This window comes from Diadema antillarum, unplaced genomic scaffold (genome assembly GCF_040938485.1).
Source record: "Diadema antillarum isolate AM-2024a unplaced genomic scaffold, OU_Dant_1.0 scf00000211, whole genome shotgun sequence".
NCBI lineage: Eukaryota > Metazoa > Echinodermata > Echinoidea > Diadematoida > Diadematidae > Diadema > Diadema antillarum.
In genome coordinates, this window is record NW_027271100.1 from 2,752,363 (window position 1) to 2,766,085 (window position 13,723).

Consider the following 13,723-nt stretch of genomic DNA (forward strand, 5'->3'; position numbering starts at 1 on the left):
CACATATGCTTTTTCAAGCACTTAAAAGGGGTCTTTTTGAGGGTGATTTAAATGTAATAAATTTAGATAGATATTGGCGAGCGAGCGCAGCGAGCGAGCCGAAAATTTTTGTATATTTCGCGTCATCATCACGTTTGGTTCATATCTTCTTTTTGATAAATTGCGGCGAGCGAGCGCAGCGAGCGAGCCGAAAATTTTTGTATTTCAGCTTACAATACATGGAATTCTTGTCATTTTTTGCTTACTAAATCTTACAATTCTAATCAAGATATTGTGACGGCCTTATAGATAACGATTTATACCAACAAACTTAGGACTTGAAAAAATACTCCAAATTAGTACTCACGAGTGAGCCGAAATTCGTATATTTCCGCGCCATCATTACGTTTGGTTCTTATCTTCTCCTTCTTCTTTTTTTTTTTTGATAAATTTTGGCGAGCGAGCGCAGCAAGCGAGCAGAAAATTTTTGTATTTCAGCTTACAAAACATGGAATTCTTGTCATTTTTTTGCTTATTAAATCTTACAATTCTAATCAAGATATATAAGTGACGGTCTTATAGATAATGATTTATACCAACCAACTGAGGAGTTTAAAAAATATTCCAAATTAGTACGCACGAGTGAGCCGAAATTCGTATATTTCCGCGCCATCATCACGTTTTGTTCTTATTTTTTTTTTTGATAAATTTTGGCGAGCGACCGCAGCGAGCGAGCCGAAAATTTCTGTATTTCAGCTTACAAAACATGGAAATCTTGTCATTTTTTGCTTATTAAATCTTACAATTCTAATCAAGATATATAAGTGACGGCCTTATAGATAACGATTTATACCAACAAACTGAGGAGTTGAAAAAATATTCGAAATTAGTACGCACGAGTGAGCCAAAATTTGTATATTTCCGTGCCATCATCTTGTTCTTATCTTCTTTTTTGATACATTTTGGCGAGCGAGCGCAGCGAGCGAGCAGAAAATTTCTGTATTTCAGCTTACAAAACATGGAATTCTTGTCATTTTTTGCTTATTAAATCTTACAATTCTAATCAAGATATATAAGTGACGGCCTTATAGATAACGCTTTATACCAACAAACTGAGGAGTTGAAAAAATATTCCAAATTAGTACGCACGAGTGAGCCGAAATTCGTATATTTCCGCGCCATCATCACGTTTTGTTCTTATCTTCTTTTTTGATAAATTTTGGCGAGCGAGCCGAAAATTTCTGTATTTCAGCTTACAAAACATGGAATTCTTGCCATTTTTTTGCTTATTAAATCTTACAATTCTAATCAAGATATAGTGACGGCCTTATAGATAACGATATATACCAACAAACTGAGGACTTGAAAAAAAATACTCTAAATTATTACGCGCGAGTGAGCCGAAATTTGTATATTTCCGCGTCATCATTACGTTTTGTTCTTATCTTGTTTGTTTTTTTTTGCGCCCCCCCCCCCCGTAATGTTCGACACCTTTGGTGCCCTCGTTTGATCCAGTAGGCGATCGCTTCAGAACGAAAGAAAAAAAATTGCAGCCGCTGCTCCGTGTAACATTTTGCTTTCTAACAATGGCATGTGTGAACACTTATACATTGTCATTTTGTCCGCGTTATCATCACGTTTTGTTCTTATCTTCTTTTCTATACATTTTGTCGAGCAAGCGCAGCGAGCGAGCCTAAATTTCAGATTACAAAACATGGAATTCTTGTGTGAACATAATTAACATTGTCATTTTTTGTTTTTATCTTGTTTGATTTGGTTTTCTTCCCCCCCCCCCCCCCGGGTCCGGGCGAGTTTTTTTTTTTTCGTCTTCTTTTTTTTTTTTTCTTCTTCTTTTTTTTTTTTTTTTCGTTTTCGGCGCCCCCAAGGAGTGGCGCCCGGGGCACGTGCCCCCCTTGCCCCCCCCCCCCCCCCCTAGATACGCCACTGTACAGCCATCATCGAAAAATGAGATGGAATGTGGAATGTATTTGGTCGTTTTTGCTCCCAAACTTAACAGTTATGTTGTCAATAAGGCTGCTACGTATCTAGATAATGTCTCACATATAACTGTATCTGGATATTGCGTTGAAAATGATATTTGGCGAGAAACAAAAGCTTGAAATCACAGGAATTCACACTGCTGACAACGGCAGACAGTGAAGGTCAACGGCTCAAATTTTCGTTGGTAGTCTCGTCACGTGATAGTTCTGTATGGATTGTACACGTTCCCTATGACAGCAATTGTGAATGGGTAGTCTAGCTTTACTGCAAATTTGCGTCAGGACTGCTGAACCAATGGACAAGATTCTTATGTCACAAAAATGGGCAGAACCTCTACTTTCTGAAACCGTGCGCCCCAAGTTTGTGCGATCTTCCGTTCTCGAGATATCCCGTCTGGAAGAATTGCAAGACGGCAAAATATGCTCAAATTCGTCAAATTTGGACTGTTCGCCATAGACAATTCTACTCATAAGGTACTTTTCTGATCTAATTTGCGTCACTGCTACAAATGTTACAATAAAGATATATACACATAAATAATCCCTAAAGTGTCCACTTTCAGAATCCGGGCGCCCCAAGTTTGCTTCTTAAACAGTTTAAAAGTTATGGCAGATTTTGTGGAAAAATGCGTCGATTTTTGACCCGTTTTACGTGTTGTAGCGTTCGCGCGGAAGCGCGGCTTCGCAGATGACCGAAAGTTTTCAATATGTAATAGCTCGCACAAATTGATACATAACATTTGTGTTTGTGTGCATGGGGACGATCCGATGGTTCATACAACAAAAGGGTTTCGTACAAATATTTTTAACATTGTTAAACGTACTCTTCCACATTTACGTAGCATATAATGTGTCTTTATATTTATTTGGATTGTTATCTTGAGAATTGCTGAAAACCGTTATTATGAAAAAGTGGACCTTTCAGAATTTGGGGGGGTGCGTACGCACCCGACGCACCCCCCCTGGCTACGGGCCTGCTTCTTGTGTATGTGTTCAATGACTTACACATTCTGTTCTTCGAGTGGAATTTGCAGTGTAGTCGTAACGGTGTCATTCCAGGAACCAAGATCCAACGTGTCAAACATCTATCCAACGAAGAAATTGAAAACAGTCGTGATAATATTTCATTCTACTAGTATTTTGCAGTTTATATTGCCATTACATTACCGAACACACAAAACAGTTACCATCTTGATTCACTGGGTCACAACGAAGCAGGTTAACTTTAAAAGGGAGCGATTATCGGTTGGTCGCGGAAGAATGTTGAATATTGTGCGTGTGGCAGCAACAAATTGTTAAAGAGAAACAGATGTGAGCACACAAAAAAAAGGCAAACGAATGAAACGCGTCGCCATGAAATGCAAAATTACTGAATAGGGATATAGGCACACATTCAAGCGTCTCCAAATCTGATAAGCGAACTTTCACAATCATATTTATCATGTCTCCAGTCTCGATTACCGAGGGAAGTATGGAGACTCTCATGGATGACTAACAATGGCGTCAAGATGAAATAAAGGAATAATTGGTCACCCGTACGTCGTTCAGAGTGGATGTAGTATCGTTCACGAGACCTTCCACGGTTCCTCGAAGATCACTGACCGCCGCTCGCACGTCTGTACGTAATTATTTGCAGAGAAAACAATCGTATTATACAAATAACCATTATAACACTAATAAAAAATATATCGATAGCATTACTGCTAGTGTTACTATTCTTATTATTATCATTATCATTATTATTGTAATTATTGTTATTATTATCATCAATCATCATCATCATCATCATCATTGTTGCTATTTTTGTTGTTATAGTTCAGTAACATACGAAAAAACGTTGATATTATGAATATGATACAAGAGTAACAAATTATTTTTGAAAAAGCGTTTAATTCACACACTTTGCCGCAAAATGCAACGACGGTGTCAGCATAATATCTATTTTTTCATTATTATTTCAGCAGTTGTTTTCAATATACCTTCAATCGTCGAACCACTTGCATTGACGATCAGATCTGGCACATTTTGCAGAGTGGCGTTTCCCTTTAAAAGATAAAATTATGAGGAGAAAGAATTATTTAAGTTGATTCACTTCAGAATACTTATACGCTTACTTTCTTGCCAGCTCCTAGATATTCTCATACCTTTAACAAACGAATAATATTTGGTATGTGTCACCCTCGGACAGCTCGTCTCATTGATTTTTTGCACAAGTCAATGAATGCGCTACATGAGAACCAAACTTCACGTCTTCAAAGAGAATTGCAAAATTTATATACCTTCTCCATATTTCATGTTCAGAAGTTTCCTTACCAAGGAGGTATACCTCCCATTAGCCAAGAGGTCTTGACAAAATGAATGAATGAATGAACAAATAAATAAATTAATAAATTAATAAGCTAATAAATTGATTAAATAACTAATTTCACTATCCAATGCAATAATAATCACTTTAACTGTTTACAAATATTCAGCTACATAGAAATGCACGGATAATAAAAATCAGAAAATATGCTAGTGATGTCTGACCCCATGCAGTTCAGGTAGTTACAAAGAAAAGGTTATGCTTACCTCTTCTAGCAAATTCCTGATGGTTGTCATGGCTATTTTGGTCTCATTTCGTATGGTTTCAAGGTCGAGATTGAGATTGTCTTCGATCTGGGAAGAAAAATATTTGAGAAATTGTACAGCGGTAACGTTAAAGGGTCGCGCTGTGACTAGCAAGTTGCAACGTCCAATGACGTCAGAACCTGTTGAAAAGAATATTGGTGTCGTAAATCGTTAATATCTCTTTACTATTTTTTTTTTTTGTGTGTGGTGCGTGCTTATACTCTGACACCCGATACAGACATATACAATATTTGCAGGCCGTCTAGCTGAGGAAACCTGTGATGTGCCTATACTAAGTCTTCTTGACTGACGATCTCTATAAATGTTACGAGGAATGAATTAATGATCGTAATTGTTATCGTGTATCGGAAAAAGGCATACATCATTGTACATGGTTGCATTCATAAACATTGTACGTACAGTATACGAGGCTGATTATGGGTATGAGTGTGTTTAATTCCTTAACAGGCAATCAGCTCTGTTTCCATCATATAGGCCTATACTGTTTCATCCGGGATCTTCTAATGTTCACATCAAGAATGTTCTTCATGACTCCCAAATCGTTACTCAAGGATGTCACGTTCCCGCGTCGTCAACAGACACCAGAGGAGTCTTTGATATAATCACATCAAATCGATAGGAGGGGATTCTTGACTTTTGTAATGACAGTCCTTCGGTGGTCATGTCTGGGAGAAGTCTGAAACGATCAATATTAATTGAACATGCACAGAGAATGATCTACAAGCCCACTGTCTCAGTCGAAAGAGAAAGTAGCCCATGTGAATCGTCTCTATCCTGTTCGTCAGTGCCTCGTGTAGTCGCCCAGGGCCCATACATACAACGAGTCTCCAAAGCCGAGAGGAAAAGTCAATCATACTGCAAACAAGCTTCACTAAGACAAGACTTCGTCCCTAGAATTCACATTTCAGGTCACGTTGACCAGTCTGAAAAATCCACTGAATCACAAATGTTGATATTAATGACACATCCACTTACACAGAATATCGCACGACATAATTATTATTACATGATGGCGTTAATCACATTATGAAATTGGTGCTCGTACCCAGTAACAGCACTTTAAATCGTGACCCTACGATTTTTCACGTAGAGCAAAAATATTTGTTTGTCCATGGAGTTATCACTCATATAGCAAAAACAGTGGTGTTAGATTTAACACCACTGGTGTTGAATCTAACACCGGCCGAACTTCAATAAAGGACCACACCATCTGGTGTTGAAGTAACACCGTCTCTGGTGTTGAAATATCCAACACCCATGGGTGTTAAAGGGTGTAAAATTATACCAACACCAGCCTCGGTGTTTTTTCAACACTTAAGAGAGTGTTAAGAAGTTGACACCATAATGGTGTTCATTTGACATCCCAACACCAGTTATGGTGTAAGTTCAACACCCGTGGTGTTAAAATATACCAACACCAGCTTTGGTGTTGCTTAGATTATTGATAAGTTGACACCACTTTGGTGTTCTTTTGACACCCTTTAACACCAATGACGGTGTAACTTCAACACTATTTGTTGTTAGAATCTATACCCCAACACCTGTCATGGTGTTATTCTAACACTTCAAAGTGTTATAAGTTTGCATTATTTGGTGTTTATTTGACACCACAGAAGTGTTGATTCAACGCTTCAGAGTGAGAAATAAATTCCAAGTGATGCCAACTTATTAACAATTTGAAGTGTCGATACCTTGACATCATTTCACACTCTCCACATTCAATCGCACAAAATAACACAGTAATGTAAGTAGGCGAAAGACAGTCACGTGCTACTAGGTTGATCAAAATATTTAATAAATTCTGTCTGTCACAACAAAACACAATAATTCTATTACATGTAATGAAAGCCTCATCTCTACAATATAAGTATCAAAATGGAATACCTTTGACCCTGTCAGTTGGTTCTTTGATTATCTATACAAATGAGATACATTATGGCTATTGTAGGCTAAAATATCAAATTTAAATACTCACTCTGAATACCTTTGGCCTTCTTGGCACTATCAATTTGAATTTTCAAATGAAATTGATACTAGTATTATATCTTCTTGGCTCTATCATTCAAATGTTCAAATTGAATTGCCTACTCAGCTGTATAATTCAAATATTCAACATAGATCATCCAGTCTGGTTGTAAAATGTTAACATTAAAAAAAAAAATTATACTCTTTCTTTTGATCAATGCTATTGCAAGTGATGATACAAGCATGTGAAATTCGGATCATTTAAATATTCAAATGACACACATAAGGCCTTCTTGGGCCAATATTTTCAACTCGAACTGGATGTAATTGATACCCCCACCTAAAACTTAGAGAGTTAGCTCAATTCATGATATTCTTGTATGCCTTTTGTTGAAAAAAAGTACAATGTAACAAAAGTTGTTACCATAGCAAGATTACTCAACAGTGAGATCAGTGTGCGACTCATTTTAAGATTACACTGGTTACATGAGCGAAACCTCAAGTCAAATGCTAGAAAACTGAGGGAGCTCACCCAATTCACAGTATTTTTTGTTTGATTTTCATTTTAAAAGATGGTTGCCATTACATTAGCACTCTATTCAATATTTCAGGCCAGATGCTCAGAAACTGAGGGAGATTGCATAATCAACTGTTGTGTAAGTTTTTAATTTGAAAATGTCACTGCCATGATAACACTTTCTTTGACCGATACTAAAGATGACATTTGCACATTAGCGCACTACAGTGGTCACGTGCCAAATTTCAAGTCAAATGCCTAAAACATGAGGGAGTTATGAGTCAATCACAATATCTTCGATTGCTTTGTATTTAAAAAAAAAATAAGTTAGCATGGCAACGCATTGTTTAACATTGACGAGAAAAGTGTTTTGCACATCTAGAATTTATCTTGTCACAATATATAGGTGTCATATCTCAAGGTTATTGCTAAAAATTGAGAGAGTAAGCTCAATCCACTTGTAGTTTATACGATTCTCATTACAAAATACCATTAACTTGACAACATACTATTTGACAATGACGAAAAATAAAATTTGCACAGGTACATAATACAGTGGTCACATGTGCCAAATTTAAAGTCAAATGCTCAAAATCTGAGGAAGTTAGCTGAATCCACATCGTACTTGTGGATGATTTGTATGAAGATGCTGTTGCCATGGAAACGGATTTATGACCCCCACAAAAAGTGTGTTGCACGATAACATATTATCATAGTGACCATATGTATCAAATTCAAATTTAAATGCTAAAAAAAAAAGAAACTAAGAGAGCAGCGTGATCCACACAATTTTGTATGATTTGTTTAAAAACTGCAATTGCCATGGCAACAGATTTCTGGACAATCGAATTTCAACAGAATTGATTTAAAACTGAGTAGCTTGATCCACATTCTGTATTTGTAATCTTTATGAAAATTTGATGTTACCATGGTAATGCATTACTCCATACTGACACATGTAAACTAGGACATGTAAAAATTACAAGGTCGTTGTTCAATGTCCCCTGGACTAAAGGTAATCACCTCCTCATCAAAAACTGTCATCGACTAATGGAGAGTACTGCTTCATCAACTGTATACAACTTGTATCATCAGTCTCTATCTCGGTTCCTCCATAGAACTGGACTTGGAGTATCTTCACAGTTTCATTGTCACAATGATGATTCTTCAAGTGTCTTCTAAAACCATTGAACGAATCAAATTATGTCCGTACACAGGCCCCCTGGGCGCAATTTATTGTTTGTCCATCACTCAGTCCATGTTCGTATGGCAAACAGTGAAAAAAAAAAGCAGTTTCAGTGGGAACTCCTAAAGAATGCATCACTTCATTATCTATTTGAAAGTTTAGATCTCGGTTCACGAACTCGGGGTAATTCCAAATGTCCAAAGGTTGATGAGAGGTTTTGCATACCGTAGACAAAACACATATTTAATGTGCTTTGAACAATGTGTCGAAGGCACTCTGAATGATATCACCAGGGCAGGGTAGTACCAAGTGGTCAACAATGAAGTAATATTGGTACACATGTATGCTATCCTTCTGACGTCCTCTGTCAAGCAAGCTGCATCTTCTGATCTTCAAGCAAGCAAGCTGCATCAAGAGCTGCATCTTCTTCTGCTTTCCCTCTTCAGGTGGTGATCAAAACTAGCATCAGGCTGAAAATGTAAGGAAACAATGAAAAACAAACAGACATTGTATGAAAATATTACAAATAAAAACTAGACAAATTTGACTGTGACCTTTATTTCGATTCCATACACGTGTAATGCAATTTGATAGACTCAGTCATACATAGGCTTAACACATTTTATTCACATTTATGATTATTTTAACAGATTTCAAGCTATCACACACACGGAGGGATGGACTACTCAAAACCATAACAATTCAGGCACCACTTCTTGGCAGAGGATAATAAATGGATCTTATTCCATTTTACTTAAAGATCACTATAATTTCACAATTAAAACTCACTTATACCTATTTTGTCTTAAAGAAGCTTTGAAATTTATCACTTTTCTCTTATTCGTGACTGATCAAAAAGCAACTTCAAAATTTCAGCCTACATATGGGGAAGACAATCTTTAAAGTTCAAGGATCGACTTTGAAGCATTCATGAGTAAAGTTCTCGTCGACATCAGGACATAACCCTGACAAAGGCAAGTGCGCAAAAATATTCACAACATCAAAAAAAAAAAAGTTAACCTGTGAAACATTGAAAAGCAAGTGATCTTAATAAATTACATAGTCCAACAACACAAAAAAAACAGAAAATTTCCCTTGACCTCTAATTTCTTTTCTAATACAAAAACAGATCATAGAAAGTAGAAAATGCAAAATCAATTAAACTCGTAAAAATCAATTTCATTTTCAGAATACCAAAGTACTGTGAGTTCTAATTGCCTGTCCAAAATGACTCATAAAGGCTTGTTCAGATATGATGACTCAAACTCCGGCAACATTTTAGTGTACAAATCAATGCGATATGAGATGGTAAAAAACAAACAAATAAACAGATCAAAATGCAACAAAACAAAACAAAAACACTGAGGCAAGAGAAATATATTTTGCCACACAGTGGCAAGAAGTTATGGTGCAATCAAGCTCAAAAGTAAGTGAAGATACAATGTCATGAGTTTATCTTTATCTTATTTTTTTTTTTTGAGTCATGTGCATTCATTAACATAAAGTGGCGTGGTTCGGCGCACCATATCTGAACACTAAAAATGTCAGGGGGTTTGTCGCATCATATTTGAACAAACCTTATAGTCATGTAGACTTACCTTTTGAAATCGGATAAGGTAGTCTATAGCCAAAGCCACAGCAATCTTGCACAATCCTTGCGCCCTGGTTCACAGGTGGAAGCAGATAGAGTACAAGAAGGATTTGCAGGTTACTTACATTCTATGCTGTGTTGTAAGAAATGCATGTTATATACAATATATTCTACGACTCATTAACAAAGTATCCAGGTATCAACAGAAATTATCAGTGAATTGCACTGCATAATCAGGGAGCATTAAAAGTAAAACATATGATCCTTCATGTAGGATGAACCCATGGGTTGTTGTGTGACTTCTTTTAAAAAAAAAACAAGAAAAAAAACCTCTTCTTTATTTCATCAGCATCTCCAAAATAACAAAATTATATTACATATTGATTTGTGACTGTGAACTTTTATATTACAATTGAGTTTGGTGAAATCCATTCATCTGCCTTTGAAAAATCAAAGACACAAGATATTTCCTGCATTTTTTTTTTTCATAATGAAGGGCTCCTGACCCTTGATTATTGACCTCATGACCCTTATCGACTCCAGGGAAACGTTTGATAAAATGTATTGTCAGATGCAAAGATTTCAGCTACTTATAACAGTTGTCACCAATGACAAGTTTTGTGGAACGCCCCCTGGATTTACATAGCCTTACCAAGTTTTATTCACAGATGATTGTTTTCAACTTGCAGCATGATACACAAGAAACGATATTGGATGGATAGACATCTAGAACATAAAAAAGGGGGCTTTCAAAACCTGTAGTATTGTGCATACCCTGACTGCTACCAGGTCTGGTGGTACACTATTTGATGATTGCTCCAAGTCTCATGAATCCACATCAGTTTTCCGCATGTGTTCTCCCAGCAATCTCAACAGCTTGACTGTGAAGGCTTTCCTCTTGCTAGCTTGACAAGACCTTCCACCAAAAACTGGCCACTGCTCAAAAAAGCTTGGCATCGTTGCCTGGGAGAAGGAGTGAGAAGTACTGTTCAACCTGCAAGTGTAAGGACCATGAACATACATACATGTAATTATCAAGTGGCTACAAGTCCGCAAACTGTCAAACTGGTGCGCAAGGTGTGATGCACTGGCTTAGGATTCAAAGTACTGAACATCCACATAACTGCACTAGTGTATTTACTGTATACAAGTGCATGAAACAGATTTATCTTGTGTGCATGAAAGATTTGATCAGAACTGCAGAAAACAAAGGGTTTTGTTCAGGTGGCTTCAGATTAATTCAGTCGGTGATTCTATTATATATACCTACTTGAGATATGCTCATAATTTCAAGTTCGTTTTAATTAGCCACTGGGGGGGGGGGGGGGGGCAATAATATCCTGCTTCCATGTATTCATCATCTTTATGCAATGTACATTTATGCAAATAATATTTGAGAAATGGAAAAATCAAATGCCATTTTGCAATTGATCTACTCTCATTTTCAAGGTTTTTTAGATAGATAATAAAAGGTCTTTTTGCAATTCTGTCATTTTCAAGATTCTCAAGTGCACTATTGCCAATATCATTAAGTGTGGCAATAACATAAGTATGGGGAAGAGGCATATTCCAGAAGGGATTCTTTTTTTTTCAAGAGATTATTTCAACAAATACTAGGGGTCTACCATCAAAGTAGACGTATATTCCCTCACCTGAATCATGAAAAAAGCGATGATACATGTATTCTATTTTGACTCATTTGTGAAATTTAGAATCAGTTCTCAGACAGAGAACAACTGCCAGTTATTAATATGGGCTGTGATTCTGTTTCTCGCTACCCTTGAACTCGCACCTTACAATTAGATCTAGAGTCTAGAGTCTTAACATGGACTCGGTGGAAATACCGGTTTTACATGCATGTGACGTCATCAACTTTATAAGAGCATATTCTTATATAATGTAAATTTGTAAGCGGTTAGCAAACTCATAAATAGTAGTACTCATATTAGAAACTAGTTAGTAGATTCTAACGTAAGATCCACGCGCAAACACTAGCGTCCTATATAGGCCCCTACGTTCCTACGTGTACACTGTAGCTACTGAAAACATCACGTAACCTGTTGTGATAAACAAAAATCGGGTCGGGAGAACCCCCCACCCAGCCCCTTTAATCGGGTATTTACGCTCTTTTTAGAGCGATATTTGCTACTAGTACCTAGTACTAATTTAAACCTAACAGTTTGGACCTAGAACAGTTACAGTAGGCCCTACAAAAAATATAGTAGGCCTAGGGGCCTACCACTATACCTACGAACATGTACAAACCTACGAACATGTACACACAAACATTGTTCGAACTTCGTCTTCGTGCACGTCAGTAGCGGGTAATGATTTGCGCGCTAACAAAGATCCGCACCAGAGCCTCAGAGGTAAGAAAACTACATCAATAACAATACAAAATGCCACGGAACCTTTTATATTTAGAATTTGATGATATTTTTAAAATGCAATTATTGGACAAAGGAACCCTCAGCAAAATTCGGACTCAATGCACCGCTCCAGCGCGTTGGTGTTATGGCCTATTATGTATGGCAAACACTATAGGCTACATGTACTTAGTATGCTGCGCTACATAGTATACTATAGTATTACGAGCGTGCAAAGACAAAGTTGTTTATAATATGCAATGAAATCCGTGAAAATCATGCACATCGTTTATGATAGAAAATAACTGGTACAGGAAATAATTACCTTAAAAGATACTTATCCCCGCTGACAGACTTAGCAAAGTCACCATCATAGATTCAATGTCATTTTTAGCCCCAGACGACATCGAAAACCTGACTATCGCGATGACAGACGTTGACGACTCCGCGCCACAGCAACAAATTTCAGGCATTGGCATGTGTAACCAATGAGATCATCGGACTGCGAACACGTGACTTTCTCTGGTGGACAACTAACACCGATACGGTGTTATTAGTGAAAACCCCCTTTTCATGACAAAACTATAACACCACTTGGGTGTCATTTTAACACCGAGAATCTAACACCCAATGGATGAGAGAATATTGGTGTTAAATTAACACCGAAGGGTGTCAAATTGTGTCAATTTAACACCAAATTTAACACCCACAGTTTGACACCCGGTTGGTGTTACACTTTTAACACCGCATTTTTTGCAGTGTATGGTGTAACGGCACACAACATGGGGGAAGGGGGAACTCACTGGCCCAAGGGTTGGAGGGGAGTTGGGCGGGGTTGGGCGGGGTCCTTTGCGACTTATAGTGGTGTCAAGAATCATCAGTGAGATGTTAATGTTTTATTGACATATTACCTTTCATCATCGTCAAAGGTGATATCGTAGACTGGCAGTAAAGAAAAAAATGTGGGGAGTTTGGTTTGATTGCTTCCATCCCAGTTTGCGTACCAAATTTGGGTCCTTTCCGCCACTATCCAGAAGAGTTTTGATTCCTTGCGATCTACAATGAATTTCAAAATCCCTGCAAAATATGGGAAGAAACGGGAAAACAAGTTTCACGTAAATGGCAGAATTCGGAATCCATGGCACGCCCTTATCCTTGTACATCTCATGAAATATCGCTCATTAAAGTTGAAACTTAGTAAAGTTACTTACTGTACTACTGCGTGCGCAAAATAAATGGGATCCAGGGCCCCGTTGCTAGAAACTTTGCGTTTAAACGCAACTCCAAAAATCAAACGCAAGTCCTCCAAATCTCTTGCAACTTTGCGTTTAAACGCAAGTTGAGCTTCTAGCAACGGGGCCCTGGTGACTGATTCAATCAACAATTTCGTTTACTATAGTCATGATGCCATAGAGAGGCATGATCATACCTGGGAATAAAATCTTGAATGACTTGGAATGGAATGGATCTGGGTTTGTGTGCTTGTTA

At 37.4% G+C, this 13,723-nt stretch overlaps 1 long non-coding RNA gene across 1 annotated transcript; it reads right to left on the bottom strand.

The window, feature by feature from the left end:
* Positions 1-8,626: 8,626 nt before the first annotated feature.
* Positions 8,627-12,944, bottom strand: LOC139724327 (uncharacterized). The gene is made up of 4 exons (XR_011710465.1): positions 12,561-12,944; positions 10,644-10,863; positions 9,877-9,940; positions 8,627-8,748 (listed from the first exon to the last, which is right to left on the bottom strand). It is a non-coding gene; the product is annotated as an uncharacterized lncRNA (long non-coding RNA).
* Between the last annotated feature and the right edge of the window lie 779 nt (positions 12,945-13,723).